This window comes from Leptonychotes weddellii, chromosome 13, assembly GCF_054177405.1.
Source record: "Leptonychotes weddellii isolate Sample4059 chromosome 13, ASM5417740v2, whole genome shotgun sequence".
NCBI classification, from domain to species: Eukaryota; Metazoa; Chordata; class Mammalia; order Carnivora; family Phocidae; genus Leptonychotes; species Leptonychotes weddellii.
In genome coordinates, this window is record NC_138381.1 from 34757749 (window position 1) to 34775971 (window position 18223).

Here is an 18223-nt window from a genome sequence, read left to right on the forward strand (position 1 = left end):
TATTACTTTTACAGTGTCTAGGTTAAAAGGAAGAGGAAGAATTTATCTGCATATGGAAAAAAAATCACCTGACACATTTTATGTTTATAAATAGAAGCTAACACTGTAGGGGAAAATCTGGACGACCGCCCACACAGGACATGATCTGCACTTCTTACCTTTCTGAATCCCCCCTTTCTTGCCCCCGTTTATTCTGCAAGAACTGTTTTTCTCCATATTGAAGCCTTACCTAAGCATTTTGGTGATGATTTAATTACCACATTTTAAAAAAGCCAGCCAATTGGTTCCTTCAAGAAAGAAGGCATCTGACTGGTATCACCAGGGCTGGGGGCCCTTATTTTATAAAAGAGGAGTGTGTGAGAGCAAACATCTGCCTCATTATTTAAAAATATGTTTTTAAAGGAGTGGTTCCTGCAACCTGTCCACATGGTGTTATTTAGCAAACACTTCTACATAATGAAGGTTTGGAAAAGTCTTATCCCCAAAACATTGCAGAGACACAACCATTTAAACACTCAAGCAACATGAGTAAATGAGAAATATAATCAGATTGAATGCACAAAGGGAACAGAAGGGATGGAAAACATAACACAACCGGTAGTGAGGCTACTAAAAGGATAAGAGAATAATATTTTTCTGAACCAAGAATGTGTCTCATTTTAAATCAAAAGCAGATGAATTGTTTGTGAGCCATTTCCCTAGTTTCCTCAAGAACAAGGACACCTTTAAAAAGATGTATGGAGTAAAGGGTATTATGGAATTGAACTTTATGATTTAAAATTCACCTTAAAAATTACACATAGTAAAATGTAATAACTGATCAAAAACCAAAAAGATTGGCAACCAAAAGTGGTGGATACTAAGTGAAGTCAAATCTATGAACTCAAATCTATGTTCTGTAAGTCTATGTTCTATATCTATGTTCATATAACCTATGTTCTAATCTATGTTCTGTGTTTAGCGAATTGCTAATTGAAAGAATAAAATAATCTAATACTATCCTAAAAATAAAACTGCACCACATTTAGGACTAGAAGCCACAGATTATCTCTCAAATCTGCACCTCTCTAGATTTTATTACAATCACAAGATTTTTTTTTTTAAACTTCTAACCTTTTGCTTCTTACTAACTTTGTCTTACCCCATCTTAGGGTTTGTAACTGTAGCCCAATTATAAAATCCCTATTCAAAATGCAGCTTCTCTTTCCTCAGGATGGCCCTCGAGCCGAGATTTTCTTTAATTTCACTTGACCCCAGAGAAAAATGCAAGGCTGCAGTAGACAGTGAATCCCCCATGGTAGAGCTGATGTGGTAATGACAATGATGAGTCTGGACATCTGCATATGCATCTGTCTCTAACAATATTGTGTGACAAGATCTCCTAAAATGCATCTTCTTCAAATGATGCAGAGACGCCCCCACCCTTGCCTCCAAATATCTTCGTGACTTGTGTCAGCTCTAGAAAAGTACATAAAAACTGCCAAGAAAATCCATTAATGTATGACTTGGCAGCTATGAGGAACAAAGGCAGGGAAGAGTAGGCATGGCTTAATTCATGGTTTCAAAAAGATGAGACATGGAGCAGTTACGACGATTTGGGTTAAGGATACAAAATAATTGTGTAAATCATTAAGGCATATGTAACTAAAGAGACTGCTTTGTGTAAAAAAAATTTTTTTTAAATGTATTTTTTTAAAGATTTTATTTATTCATTTGAGACAAAGAAACAGAGAGAGAGAGAGAGACAGAGAGAGAACATGAGCAGGGAGAAAGGCAGAGGGAGAGGGAGAAGCAAGCTCCCCGCTGAGCCAGGAGCCCGATGTGGGGCTCGATCCCAGGACCCTGGGATCATGACCTGGGCCGAAGGCAGATGCTTAACCATCTGAGCCACCCAGATGCCCCTGTGTAAAAGATTTTTAATTTCTTTGCTATATTTACTTTAAAAATACTTAGGATTAAAGCACACAAAATGTTAAACATAATAAATAAATTTTCCAAAAACCTAAACTGGGGAGTTGAGAATCATGAAAAGCCTAAATTTAGTGCACTCTGCAATGGTTACCTTAGTATAGTGGTTTCTAACTTCACATGCATCAGAAGAACCTGGAGGGCTTGTTACAAGAGATTGCTGGGCTCCATCCCCAGAGTTTCTTAGAAATTTGTATTCACAGAGACTTCAAGGCTGTGCTAACACTACCTGTCTGAGGACCACACTTGAAGGAACATTGCTCTAGTACAGTGAGAACTTCAGGGTTAATTACATCGTCAATAACTTGATTTGTTTTTTGGAAGAGTCTCCTTGGACTATTGTTCTTTGTGATTGCCTCCCTGTCAACTGTTAGTCCTCAGAACATTGGTTTCAAGCAGAAAATTCTTATCCCCATCTCTTGTATTTAATCTACTGAGCAGTGATCAAACAACTTGACACAATCAGTACATTTATTTTTAACGTATAATTTTACACCAAAATAAATTAACATGAATGCTTGCTGGTAGGTGCTCCCCAGAATTTAAACACAGATTTTGTGTTCACTATTTCCTTCTTAGCTTAGCAACATTTTCCCACACACTTTCTGGTTCAACACTGCATTTCAGATGGATAATATTCCCAGAAATAAAGAACAATTAGTGAGAATACAGTAGGGGCTGGGATGGTGAAGTTTCAGAATTCTGCCACAAAAGACAGTCTATGAGAATGGTAGAAGTTTCCAACCTTGCTACAGCCTGCAGCAATGGTTTCTCAGGAGAGAAAAAAGCATTGATTTGGAGAAGTAAGAGTACCTTCACATGGTCCCTAGACCTTAGCACTAATGGAATGTTCTGTGTTCCTGTCTGCATCATTGTCCAAGTACCCCCTCATCCCACTGACCTGTCAAGTGCTTATTATTCAGAAACAGAGCAGCAGTTAATCCCCTGTCATCCTCTGAGAATCAATGTTGAGTGATATTTTTCAGTTTACACTTGCATAAAAAATGTGGATTAGATTTCTGTGAAGATGGAGTAGAAGTAATTTTCCCTATTCCTTTCCCTAAGTACAACTAAAACCCTTGACATTATACATAAAATAAGCATACAAAGACTCTGAAAATTGGAGAGAAGGTAAACCAGCTAGGGGCCTCAGGGGCCTCAGTCACCCCAGTGATGACTTCCTTGGGTTTCTGTATTGCTTCATGTATCCCAAACATGGAACTAAAGAAACTAGAAACCCAGAAATGCCAATAGACATAGATAAAAAAAAAAAAAGGGAGGCCAACAAAAGCATGCTTTATTGTGTTGCTCCTTTCCTAGTTCCTATAAATAAGGACTTGGTCCTAGTCCAATAAATAAAAGAATATTTACATAATAATGGCTTTATTCCAACCATTTAAGACAGAAAATAATGTAGCCCTACCACAACCATGCCAACAGAGGCTAAGTAGGGAGCCTAGACTCCACCTTCACCAGGCTGTAAAGGAGCCCCATATTTCCTCATCCCCACCAATGTAATGGCACAGAAGGCCAAGTACAGAGCTGGGACTTTCATTCCCACCAGGTGGTAATGAAATTCCCCACCTTCCACCCCTACTCGGTTGTCAGTGGAGACTATGCGGGGAGGCTGAACTTTTACCCCCACCTGGCAATACCAAGTCTCCCCTCCCTATCTCCATTGAGTGGTGTCATGGGAGGCCTAGTGGAGAGTCAGGACTGTCATCATGGCCCAGGAGTAATCAGACCACCTTCTTGTCCCCAGGTTGTCTATGGATTCCACATAGGGAACAGAAAAGAAGCACTTCTACCATTCCCAACCAGGGAAGTTTCAGTGAAGATCTAGTGGGGAACTTGAATTCACAATTCCCACAGTAATGTGGAGCCCCCTTAGGTGACAAGGGAGACCGAGTGAGGAACCTGCGCTTCTTCCCCCACCTGGAAGGGATGAGGTGGCACCATCCCCATTTTGCCCACTGGGGTGATGTTAGTGAAAGACAACTAAAACAGGATGTTTAAATAAGTCCCGAGTCTCTTAACATAATAAGAATATGGCCAGGTTTCAACTGAAAATCATTTATCACACCAAGGACCAGGAAAATCAGAAACTGAATGAAAAAAAAAAGACAATTTATAGATGCCAACAATGAGATTACAGAGAGATGTTAGAATTATCTGACAAAGTTTTTAAAGCAGCCATAATAAAAAAAAAATACTCCAATGAGCAATTATGAACATGCTTGAAACAAAAAAGTAAAAAGTATCAGCTAAAAAAAGAGAACACATTAGAAAAAACTAAGTGGAAATTTTAGAACTAAAAAAAACCCCCAATGACCAAAATATTGTGGGTGGGTCTGATAGCAGAATGGAAGTGGCAGAAGAAAGAATCTGTAAGCTGGATGACAGAATAATTAGAATAACTCAGTCTGAACAACAGAGAAAACAGATTGAAACAACAGAGCCTCAGAGACTCTGTGTGTACAGTAGGCTGAATAATGGCTCCCAAAGATATTTGGTCTGGTCCTAATTCCTGGAAGCTTATAAGGCAAGAAAGGATTCTGTAGATGGGATTAAATTAAAGAGCTTGAGAGGTGGAGAATATAATGGACTATCCAGATGGACCCTAAATGTAATCACAGTGTCCTTAAAAGAGAGAGTCAAGGGAGGTTTGACTACAGCAAAGAAAGTAGGAGATTCGATTATAGAAGCAAGAGATTAGATTGGTGTGAAGAAGAAATTGTGAGTCAAAGAATACTGGTAGCCTTCAGTAGCTAGAAAAGGCAAGAAAATGAATTTCCCCATGGAACCTTCAGAAGAAACCAGCCCTGCCAATACCGTGACTAAGCCAATGGAACTGATTTCTGGGTTTTGGCCTCCAGAACTGTAAAAGAATAAATGTGTGATGTAAAACAAGTTTATGGAAATTTGTTATAGCAGCCATAGGAAACAAATACAGTATGGTACTATAACAAAAGATTTAACATTCATGTCTTGGGGACCTGGAAGGAGAGGAGAAAATGGACAGAGCTGAAGAAGTACTCAAAGAAATAATGCCTGAAAACTTCCCAAGCTTGACAAAAGACATAAATCTACAGATTCAAGAAGCTGAATAAATCTGAATGTCAAACACATTAAACCCAAAGAAATCCAGGCCAATACACAACATAGTCAAATTTATGAAAACTGAAGATAAAAAAAAATCTTGAAAGAGAGAGAAATGACAGTTACCTATAAGAGAAAACTGAGATGAATCACAGATGTCTCAACAGAAATCCTGAAGGCCATAAGAAAGTGGCACATTTTTCAAGTGCTGAAAGAAAAGAGTTATCAACCTAGAATTCCATATCCAGTTAAAATTTCCTTCAGGAATGAAGGGGAAATAAAGACATTCTCAGATGAAAGAAAACAAAGATATTTTGTCACCAGGAGACTGGTCTGCTCTAAAAGAATGGCTAAGGAAGTTTTCAAAACAAAAAGGAAGCAATAAAAGAAGGTATGTTAGAACATCAAGAAAGAAAAAATATGGATAAATATAATGGACTTTTTTGTTCCTCTTAATCTTTCTAAATTATATTTGACAGTTGAAACAAAAATGTTAATACTGTGTGATGCATATAAAGGAAATATTTGACAATTATACTATAAATGTCAGAGAATAAATGTAAAAAGAAGTAGTTTCTATGGTTCACTAGAATTGATAAAATGACAATAGCAGTAGACAGTGAAAAATTATATGTGTGTGTGTATATGATGTAATACTTGTAGCAATCACTAAAAGATGTATAGATACACCCTATAGACAAAAATGGAATTCTATAAAAGCTCAGGTAACTGACAGAAAGGCAAGGAAAAAACCTCAGAGAATGTAAAAAAAAAAGAGAGAGAAACCAAAAAAATATAATGGCAAACATAAGCCTAACATATCAATAATTATAATAAATGTAAATGGTCTAAATACATCAATTAAAAGATATTAGCAGGGTGGATTAAAATATATGATCCAACTACATTATATGTACAAGGAATTCAAATTAAATAAAATGATATAGGCAGATTGAAAGTAAAAGGATAGAAAAAAGATATGCAAACATCAATCAAAGAAAAAAAGGAATGTCTGTTAATATCAGATACAGTAGACTGCAAGCAAATAAAATTACCAGATATAGAGGGGATATTATGTAATGATAAAAGAATCAATACACCAAGAAGACAAAGCAATCCTAAATATAAATACACCAAACAACAGAGCTGCAAAATATGTAAAGTCAAATTGATAGAAATGAAAGGAGAAGTGGACTAATCCACAATAATTGGAGATGTCACCCATTCTTTCAACAATCAATAGGACAGTTATGCAGAAAATTAGCAAAGATATATAAAAACTCATCAGCAATATCAACCAACAGGATCTAAACGGGCATTTATAGAACACTCTACCCCAAAACAGCTAAATACACAGTCTTTTCATGTGCCCATGGAAAATATACCGAGATAAAAAACATTTCAGGCCATAAAATCAACCTCAACAAATTTAAATGAATCAGAATGACACGGAGTATATTCTCTGACCAAAATAAAGAAAGACAATACAGGAAATAAGGTTCTCTGAGCAAAAACACAGAGATACAACAACAACAACAACAAAATCTCTAAATATTTGGAAACTAAACACCACACTTCTAAGTAACCCAGGGCTCAAAGAGGAAATCTCAAGAGAAATTTTGAAAAGTACTTGAACTGTATTAAAATGAAAATACAACTTATCAAAATGTGCAACAGAACTATGGCAGTGCCAAAAGGGAAACTTACAGCACTAAATGCATACAATAGGAAAGAGGAAAAACCAAAAACCAGTAATCTAAATATCCACTCAAGAATATAGAAAAAGATGAGAAAAATAATCCAAAAGCAAACAGAATGGAGAAAATATTATAAAAGCAGAAATCAATGGAGAACAGAAAAACAATAAAGAAAAATCAATGAAGCAATATGGTCTCTTAAAGATCAATAAAATTGATAAACCTCCCAAAACTGACAGAAGAGAGAAGACACAAATCACCAACGTCAAGAATGAAGCACGGGATATCACGAGAGATACCACAGACATCAAAAGAACAAAACTAAGTATTATGAGCAACTCTCCACAAATAGATCAGACAACTTAGATGAAATGAAGCACTTCCTCAATAAACTTAAATTACCACAACTCACATAATATGAAACAGATCATTTGAATAGCCTATAAAATATTGTTATGGGCTGCACGGTGTCCTCCCAGAATTCATATGTTGAAGTCCTAACCACAATACAGAATATGATCATGTTTAGAGATAGGGCCTTTAAAATGACGATTAAGTTAAAATGTGACAATTAGGAAGGGTTCCAATCAAATCTGACCGGTGTCTTTGTAAGAAGCATAAATTCAGACATACAGGATGCATACACAGAGGAAAGACCACGTGAGGACACAGCAAGAGGGCAGCCATCAGCAAGCCAAGGAAGAGGCCTAAGAAGAAGACAAATCTGCTGATCCTTGGATCTTGGACTACCAGCCTCCAGAACCATAAGAAAATACATTTCTGTTGTTTAAGCCCCCAGACTGTGGTATTCTGTTATGGCAGCCCAAATAAACTAGAACAAGTATTAAAGAAATTGAGTTCATAACTAAAAAAAAAAAAAAAAAAAAATTCTAAAAAAGAAATCTCCCAGACCAGATGGTTTCACTGAGAAATTTTACCAAATACTTAAGGAAGAATTAATACCAATTCTACACTATCTCCTTCAGAAAATAGAAGAGGGAAGACATTGTAAGTGATTTTATGAAACTAGTATTACTCTGATATCAATAACAAAGACAGCACCAAAAAACAAAACCATAGACCAAAATCTCTTATGAATATAGATGTAAAAATCTTTAACAAAATATTGGCAAATAGATTATTAAAAAAATTATACACAATGGCTAAATGGAATTTATTACAGGGATGCAAAGCTGGTTCAATAGTAAAAAATCAATGTACTCTATTTTATAACCAGCTAAAGAAGGAAAATTAAATGATCATCTCATTTGGTGGGGAAAAAAGCATTTGACAAAAATTAATACCTCTTCATGATAAACACTCAGAAAAAACTGGAACAGAGGTGAAACTTTTCAATTTGATAGAGAACAGCTACAAAAAAAATTTACTGCTGATATTATGTATACATTATGATGAAAGACTGAATGCTTTCCCCTGAAGATCATCAACAAGGTAAGAATGTTCACTCTCAGCCCTCTATTTAACATAATATTGGAACTTCTAACAGTGCAATAAGGCAAGAAAAGAAAACAAAAGGCATACAGATTAGAAAGAAAAAAAAACTGTCCTTACTTTCAGATGATGTGATGGTCTACATAGACCATTCTAAGAAATTACAAAAAACATTTAGAGCTAATAAGTTCAGCAAGTTCCCAGGATACAGTATAAACATACAAAAATCAGTAAATTCCTGTATATTTGCAATGAATATTCTGATAGGTGTGTAGTGATATCTCACCCTGATTTTAATTTGCATTCCTTAAGGGCTAATGATGTTGAGCATCCTTTCACGTACATATTTGCCATTTACATATCTTTCCTGGTGAAATGTATTTTTATGTCTTTTGCCCATTTTCTAATGTTTGTGTTGGAGGAAACTGGATAAAAGTGACCATGGGATCTCTCTGTATTATTTCTTACAATGGCATGTGAATCTCCAATTATTTCAAAATAAAAGGTTTAATTAAAAAATACGGATTGGACATTGGGGAGGGTATGTGCTATGATGAGTGCTGTGAATTGTGTAAGACTGATGAATCACGGACTTGTACCTCTGAAACAAATAATACATTAGATGTTAAAAAAAAAAAGAGGGAAAATAGTAGGAAGGGAAAAATGAAGGGAGGGAAATCGGAGGGGGAGATGAGCCATGAGAGACTATGGACTCTGAGAAACAAACTGAGGGTTCTAGATGGGAGGTGGTGGGGGGATGGGTTAGCCTGGTGATGGGTATTAAAGAGGGCAAGTACTGAATGGAGCACTGGGTGTTATACGCAAACAATGAATCATGGAACACTACATCAAAAACTCATGATGTAATGTATGGTGATTAACATAATAAAATAAAATTAAAAAAATATAGATTGGATATATTCTAACTTTTCAAATTATGTTTGGCAATTTAAAATAAACATGCAGTATTATTTATATGTTTATCTGTATTTTTACAATAATGAATAGCACATACGTTACTTTTGTTCATGTTGGTGCAGGTGACAAAGATGGTACGTACATAGGTTTTCTCCTTTCTCTACCATGTTGATACTATCAAATGTATTCAGAAAACACAGCTTGGGCGCTGTATGCAGCTGTTGGCACTGTTCTTGGCTTGTGCTTACTGTCAAATAGGCTACATCATGCATTCATCTAAAATCATAGCTTTACGATCATTCATTGACTAAATACACCCCTAATGAAAAAGGGGGATATCATCCATTTCACAAGTTTAGTCTCTACTTTCCTTGCTGGTGATTTTATGTAGGAATTACCTTCCTATGGTGAAGTTCTAAAATACAGTTATTGTTGATTCTACTTTACATTAAATCATAAGTCATTTTTAGGTGATAAAACTGTTGAAGGAAACTGGCTCATTTTATATGGTAATCATTAATGTGTTCACTACTATCACACTGTTCTTCCATCCGGGCATAGGATCAAATTGCTCTTCTCTTCCATCTTCTGTTTAGGAATGGCTGTATAATTTGCTTTGGTCAATGAAATATGCGCGAAAATGGCAAGTCTTGCTTCCTGGTAGAAGCCTTTAAAAACTCGTGGGTGATTCACCATGTTCCCATGTGCCTGATGAGAGATGAGGATGTTTGGATGACAGGGGCTTTATTAGCATGAATCTTTAAGAGAGGGGGATGTAGAATAGAGTCTTTTATTGGTGAATATGGGCACATAGCATTAGCAAGAAATAAACCTTTGTTCTTTTCAGTCACTGAGATTTTAAAGTTGTTTGTCATGACTGCATAACCTAAACAATCATAACTGGTTAATATATTTTATATTTACATCAAACATACAAAACTGTCTGCCACAGGACACTATACTATGACATCAAATTGTAAACTCCAGTTAACGAATTGTTCATTGGTATACTCGATGTCATCCTCCACTCTGATAACACCAAACACACACACACACAGACACACACAAAGTCAGATCAAATCTTGCAGCTCTTCCTTATGGTATAAATTAGAGCAATAGTTTACTAATTATTCCATGAAATCAAGCTTTGTATGAAACTGAGCATACAGAGAAATGATGTATCACATTCTTGAGAGGGATACTGGAGTAACAGAAAATGTATGCACTGCCTTAAGCATTTCCAACAGTTTCAAAGAAAGGAGTCATGTAATTGTATGTGTGCTCTATGTATGAACTGTGATTCATGGTTATCCTATCAGCTGCACATTACCCATCATTTTCAGGGAGAAATAACACTGGCTAACATTTTCAGACACTGTGCAAAGATCTTTATATGATTTGTACACTTAACGAATTAGCACTTCACTTTCCTAATAATATACTCCAAGTGTCTTAGATTAGCATTATTTGGATAATATTCAAAACGACTAAGTTTTTATCATAACAATTACTATGAGTCATGTCAGAAGATCCCAATGTAAAAATTAACAGGGTCTTAAATCTTACCAAGACAATTCAACAGGTGTTATTATGTCATACTTTATGTCCTCTTTGCAGTGCATACTCTGGGCAGACACTGGGGTAGGTGAAACAGGTGACTTAAAATTCTTAAGTTTATAAATGGTCACAGAACTTCCAGATGTTAAAGATATTTCCCTAATTACTTGAAATGCTGAAGTACATATTCTTGATGCTAAAAATTTCAATAGTTTCAAATGCTGCTCAAATGACTATTTTTGAATTTAAAAATATATAACATATAATGAGAAATTTCTCATAATTTAGTGGTCTCCAATCTTTGTCTAGGAATTCATATATCTCTTCTTGCTTTATGTATATTTTGCCTGTAAAATATGGAGCAAAAAGCATTGCCATAAAGGAAGTTCTATTTTTTTCCCACTGATTTTTATTAAGGGAAAAGTAACCAAAGGATCAAATTAGGAGGTGTTACTATTTTCAACGATGATGGGAATTTAACGCATTAGTAAAATTATGAACTAGGTGCTACACATCAACAGCTAACAGTGTGGACTACAGTATCAGAATACTTGAATTTAGGGTTTTATCCCTACCTATGTGACAGTGGTCATGATTATTGCTCTTTTCATGCTTCAGTTCCTGTTCTATAAAATGGGGATATAGGTAATGCATGCAGACCTCTAGGCAATCGTGAAGAATACATAAGTTAATTTATCTATATCCCACAGAATACCCAGCACACAGTAACTATTCAACAAATTTAGTTACTATGCTTGCTTGAAATTGTTAATACATATGTTCCCAGCATATTCATCACTTAATACCACCTCCCTTACTCTGGGGTCTCTTCTCTTCCCTTGGACACTTCAGAGAATCTTAGGGACTGTGTGATGAATCAATTGCATTTCTATTTTGAGACATTCTGCCACTTTTAACAACTAAACACACACACACAACTACTTTTTTAAAATTCCAAAGTAGTTGTTAAGGCAAAGAAAGAAAATGATTATATTTCACTAAACTTAAATAACTTTCTATACATAAGTTAATAACTAGATAAGTGTAGTCCATGCTCTACATGCTTTAAAAGGTATTGATAGTTTCGTAAATCTCCCCGTGTCCCTAGGTGAATAATGATGGTAAATAGTATGGCTCCTGGTGAATAGAGAAGTGTAGCAATAACCAGAGTGAGACAAAAGTCTCTGATTCAGAAAATAATTCAGAAAAGATTTATGAACGCATTTAAGAAGACAATTGACTTTAGTAAACACCTTCTCACATGTCATTCCTCCACAAATATGTGACTGCTTGGGCATCCTGTTCTGACCTCTACGTCTAGTGCAGAATCCTTTATTACACATTTTTATAGAATTCTTTCTTTCAGAGAAACTACCTCAATTTGCAAATAAACGCTTCTTTGTATAATTGTTTTATTAAAATCTGACCCCCTGTGTTGGCAGGGCTCACTCATCTTTCTGCTCATTATTGATCCCTAGTTCCCCATCCAGCACCTGAAACAGAGGGGCTCTCAGGATGCAGAGACATTATAATTCTCCCAAAACTAGAGGTGTGGGACTTGAAAGGAAAAAGTCATGTCATATCTACCAGGTGAGGTAAAAGTAGCAAGGGAATGCTTTCTCTAAAATAAGTACCAGAAGCTAGAAAACCGGAACAGTCCTGAGTTAGGTAAGAAAGGACATATCTATGTATGAGAGAATAAACAATTAACGTTTCATACAGACTTGGAAAAAGCAAATTCAATTTCAGTAACACAAACACTGTATGTGATAGCATGTAACTATTTTGACCACAGCACTGCTCTGGTATCCCAAAATAAAGTTGAAGCCATAATTTGGGGCATGGAGGAGGTTAACCACTGAAGAACAGGATAATTTTTTTTTTCATATCCAAAGAACATGTGTCCATGTAGTTCAGTTGGATTCTAGTCTTTTCACTTATAATGTTGAATAATTGTTGGTTTGAAATATGTATATTGAATTTAATTAAACTGAGAGACAAGAATTAAGGAAATCTGTGAATGTCAAAATAATTTGAAACTGGTTATGTGAAGGAGCAATTAAATTTACTTGAAGAAATAACAGATGAAGACTTAAGAGAGACATCCATCCAATAAAATGAATATTATGAGAGTTCATGATAAGCTCAAATGAGTAATTCTCTAAATTTGTGCAGTTGGGAGTTCACCCCACTGAGACCTTTCTTCATATCGTGGTTCATTTAAAGCAAGTGGAGATTTTAAAAGTATTTCAACTTAGAACTAATGAGAAATTTTGATTTCAGTCTTCATTGCTACGCAACTTTGTATAAAGCACGTACAGCTGGCTAAAAGGTATAGACATACACGAACACCCTCAAAATATAACCCACTTTTAATCACTGACAGTTTAAAGAGAATTGCAGAATTCTTCTTTTAAAACTGCTTAACCTCTAGTCAGAACGACTGGATTAAAGATGATTAAACTTGCCCAAAGATTCTGGTGTTCTGAGGAAAATGATGGCCATGTTTTGAGCAAAGACCAGACTAATACCTTAGGAAGTTTAAAATTAAGTGCAAACTATATCAATTCAGCCACCTGCTTTGTGATAATTCACTTGGCTGATAATCTTAACTGCTGAAAATCTTAACTTTGCTGATAAATACTACTTTAGTTTATAATTGTTGTAGGAAACTTGGTTAATTGTGACAAAAGTACTCAAAGGATATTTACTATAATATAGTATTAAAAATTAGAAAACCTTAATTGTGTCCAACCGTAGCACATAGTTAAGATGTTCATCTTGGTAGAGAAATGTGATCAATATACGAAACATAGAAGACTTTAGGCACAATGGGGTGCCATATAGATAAATATACGAGTTGCTTAAGAGTGCACTGAGAGACCAACTAGGCTCTAACTTTTAACAACTATACGACTTTGGGTTATTTCAGCTCTCTGCGTCTGGATTTCCTCACTTGTAAAAGGTGGACAATATTATTAACTACCCCTCATGTTGCGGTAAGAATTGAGTGAGTGAAAGCTCACAGAACTGTGCCTGGAACATATGGAGAGCTGTTTTTCCTAAAGTTTCTACCTTTGGAATAAGCAAAATAAGTATATATATATACTTGTAAAAGAAAGGTAACTATGCATACTTCAACAATACGGGTTACTGTTATGTTCAAAAGGAAACACAAACACATTAATACCAAGTGATCCTAACAGAAAACAGGAAAACCTGAACGTAAACATTAACTCAAAAGACCATTTTTTTTTAGAGCAAGAATGAACCTAAGGGGTAAGCTTCTCTACAAGTGTACATCCAGTATTTCTCCCCCAAGTTCCACGCTTATCTTCTCTAAGCCGTACCCCAAGCCTGCCAAAGAGGAAAGTTTTACTACCGAGTCCCAGGAATGGTACCATTGAGCCCAGCACCGCTGTCGGGCCAAGCTTCTTCTCTCCTTGGCTTTGGTCTTTTGACAGACACCTCTCCTTCTGCCACTCCAGGCACCAGAACGAACCTCCCGTCCGCCCTCTGTCCAGCGGAAAACTCCAAAATGGGCAACAGGCTATAAAAGCTGAGGCCACTCACCGCCCCCCGCGCCCAGATCCGCCGCCCGCCGCCCCCGGCGCCGCGCGCCCACTCCCACTCAGAATCCGCCCGGGCACCGCAGTGCATTGCAACACGCGCAGACGCCGCTGGCTGGAAGGGACCCGTCGCCGCCTTCCCGGTCAATACCCCCCAGGCCGCTCCCCAACGTGAGTGCCATCCCTAATGGAGGTGGCCACGCCACCTCCCAACGGCTCAGCCCGCGAGGACGACCGCGAGCGCAGCACTGACAAAAACAACTCGACCCGCGCCGCGACGGAGCCGGCTGCCATCGCCGAGCCCGGGAGCGGCGCGGCGGCGACAGCGGGGGCTGCGGCACGGCCGGGCCTCCGCGGGAGGCCGAGATTTACCTGCGCGGCGCTGCGCCCCCGGGCCGGCCATCCTGCAGCAGCCGCTACCGCCGCCTCGCGGGCCCGAGGCGCCGCCCGCCGCCGGGGGAGGCGCCGCGCCGCAGTCCTGGCTGCGGCGCCCGGCACATGCTTGGCGCTCGCGGCGGCCGGCGCCCGCGCACAGGTGGGAACCCCGCGAGTGGGCGTTGGGGCGATTCCCTTCCCCAGCCCGCGCTCGCCGCCCGCTTCCACTCTTGACTTTGCCGGTGCGCGGCGCCTGCCCTTGCTCCGGCAGCCGAGCCGCCTGTGCCCGCGCCCCGGCGCCGTGGGCGGCTGCGGTCCCTGCGCAGCTCGGGCTGCGCGTCATGTGCATCTCCCGCCTCGCCGCTCGCTCCGCGGCACCGGGCGGCCGGGGGCACCGCGCGGCGGCCCGGCCGGCGCCCACTCCCCGCCCGGCGCCCGGACCCCCTCCGCTCCCGCGCCCTCCCCCATCCCGGAGCTGTCAAGGAGGAAAACGCCTTGCACACACCTTGGAATGGACGGGCGTCTCAGTCACCGACTCGCCAAACTCTTAGAAGGTGTCCATTGGTCTGTAGGGAGGTTTGGGCATGGAGTAGGAGCCGCTTTCTTATTATTTAATAATGTTGGAAGTGCCGGGTCCGCTGCCAGAGTTGTGGGTCATGTGGGCACAGCAGAGGCTGGCTGCTGCCAGTACCAGGGTTTCCTGAGGATCCTGAAACTATGATCTCATCCTCCTCATCCGCCTCCCCCGCCCCTCTCTCCGCGGGCGCGCACGCACAGCACACACACACACACACACATGCACACACACGCATACACACCCTCACACTGCATGCACTATCCTCCTTCCTGGACCGAAATATTCCTCCGGGGAAATACAGTGTTCATGCTCTTCATTGAAAAAAAAAATCCTTCTGGATAGAGATTTTTCTCTTTCAAAGCTCGATTTATGTGCTTTGTTTATTTGCTACAGTTTTCTCTCACACGTGCAAGGGATCCGAACAGAGCCTCAGAATTAAAATTAAAAATAATCATCCTCTTATGTTGACCCAGATTTTGGTCAGAACCCGAGAACTCAAACAGTACAATTTCAATTTAAAATAAAAATAATATGCCAGGCTTGAATATGGAATTGATAACACCTGAGATGTATGCAGTGGGTTTCCTTCCCAAGCTGCAAACATTTCCCAAACATTACCTCATTTATTTGCAGAGCATCTTTGCAGAGGAGGTGGATGAGAAGGCAAATAGTATTGTCACCTCAGATACAGAAGCATGAAGCATAAATCAGATAACGTGACTTATCCAAGTACATGTAAGTCAATATCTCACTGTAAATATTAATTGCACAGCTACTCACAGGTTCACCAATTCCTGGAAACTTAGATTACTGAAAATAATCAAGATAGTCTTGATTATTTTTAAGTTACCAACTCTATTGCAAATTAATTGATTTTTCTACATGGATGTTTTTTATATAATTTTTTCTCTTGTGTGTTTGTATTTATCTTCAGTTTCATGGTTTCATATAATTTTCTTTCTTTTGAGGGGTATGTTTATTTGTTATATGTCTGTGTATCTGTGTGTGAATTCCTTTTCATTTGCATTGTTTAAACCCTTTAGATAGTATGAAGCAATTATAGTCAATTTTCAAGGGGTAATCACAGTTTCACAGTGATTTGTATATACTTCACTCAAACTCTTTAAGTGCCTGATGTATGTGAAGAGCTGTGCTGTGTTCTCAAGGATATAGAGAAGTTCAAGACATGGAACCTGCCCTCCATTAGTTTACATCTAGCTGTTCAGACCAGATATATATACTGAATGATTTACAGATGAAACACTTTATTATTTTTGGTGTTATCTGGTGAATTACCACAAAGAAAGTACAAGAGACACAAAGACACTCCTTTTCTTTTTGCTACTTAATTTCCATTCCATGTTTAAATGATTTCCTTTGTCTCTGGGCCCCATATTTCAGTCTACCTTTGACCCCCACAGTATCTAAATGGCCAAGGTAATATGCTTCTACATGTGCACCCAACATAAACACTAAATGGGGATTTTTTTTTTTAATACTGTGAAAGTTCTCACAGAGGACACTCTTGGGTAGCTTTTGTTTAGGTCTATATAAGAAAATGTAACAGCTAACCAGCCTTCTAATACTCCCAAGAGAAATGTTGTGAGAGGGAGAATGGGACAAGAAGGCAGAAGACTAAGCAGTGAAGGTGGGTAGGGAGGGGAGAATAAGGGAATTAAGCATTACAAGAAGGAGAGAAGAAGAGAAAAAAACAAACAAACAAGAAAAAGAGGATCAACTTTCAAGTGAATGCTAAAATTTTCCAAATTTTGTTACATGGATATCAAATTTAGGAAATGATAGACCTTCTTATTGTTACCAGACATTATCTTCTGATAAACTTATAGGAATTTAATGGCAGAGACACCAGGTGTCAGTCTTATAGAGGCTGCCCTGAGTGTTCTCAATTTTAAAAATTGAGTGGATTTTTTAAAAAGTGGATTCAGGGATTGGATCCACTAGAAGAAATAAACAGACTGATCAATATAATGTAATAAAAAAATGACAATGGGATCAAGTAGCATAGTATATGTAACATTTTAAAGAAGAAACTAACACTGAAATTCAGGGAGCTGAATGGAAAACCAAAGGCACAGGTATATTAAAGTGGGCAATGAAGAGTTACACTTACAATATTTAAAGCACAATGATAGTAGTAACAATATCTCATATTTTTAAAGTAGTTCAGATTTTTCAAAAAGCTTTTCATACAGTTTGAGCAAAACAATAATTCGAGGGAGGCTCCTTTGTAGGCTTTATTTTAAAGGAATATAATGATTCCCCCTCATTTTCTGCCTATCGAATGGAAAGTGCTGAGAATTTTCACTCACTGTTTTGGAAATATCATTTCTATTTTCTGATCAGTCAACCCTTAAGATGTTGCTCAGTATACCCTCCTCCAATCGTTCCCATAAACAATACAACTAGACGGTTCCTGGGCATAGATCGCCGCAGTGATTTATAATCCAGGATTTTACACAGGCGATTGGAGTTAAACTAGAAGCTTTAGTATGTAACAGACTCTAATGGATTTGCAGTATCTCTGGGAGATTTCTGCACAAGAGGTGGAGGCCTAAATTGAACAGCAATATATCAAGAGCACTTTCCTTTTGATCTTCATACTCATGGAAGGGTTTGTTTTAATTAGAGATATATTTAGGTTTGATGATTATAACATGTGTTTCAGAAATGCATTACAACTTCAGTGGCTCAACAATCACTAGCAGTTTGTGCCAGAGAACCTTCATTTAGGGAAAAAATATTTTTAATATGGCTGTGTGCATGGATTTGTGCTTCACACTAATTTAGGCTTCCGACCAAGGGAAACAAATATCTGATAGTTATTATTTTGCCCTTACGATGTCTTGATTTTTAAAATAGATTGTAGTTAAAATGAGAATGGCCATAGGTAAAATCACAGTGTTCACAACGTTATGGTGAAACTATATGTGTGTGTGTGTTTTATAGACATAGTAATATATAGAGTGTGCATGTGTTATAGGTCAAATCAG

General features: G+C 38.1%; 1 protein-coding gene and 1 long non-coding RNA gene across 3 annotated transcripts in view; one reads left to right on the plus strand and one right to left on the minus strand.

The window, feature by feature from the left end:
• DTNA (dystrobrevin alpha) overlaps positions 1-15346 on the minus strand; it is a 340345-nt gene extending 324999 nt beyond the window's left edge. The window contains exon 1 of one of the 2 annotated variants that reach the window (XM_081801399.1): positions 15141-15346. The gene's annotated coding sequence lies outside the window, so the exon portion shown is untranslated. Of the gene's footprint in view, positions 1-14632; positions 14716-15140 lie in introns of those variants that run through there. The other variant, XM_081801400.1, reaches the window with a different exon arrangement.
• LOC145716762 (uncharacterized) overlaps positions 13984-18223 on the plus strand; it is a 36778-nt gene continuing 32538 nt past the window's right edge. The window contains exons 1-2 of the long non-coding RNA XR_014139640.1: positions 13984-14403; positions 15846-15947. This is a non-coding gene — a long non-coding RNA (uncharacterized LOC145716762). The remainder of the gene's footprint in view (positions 14404-15845; positions 15948-18223) is intronic.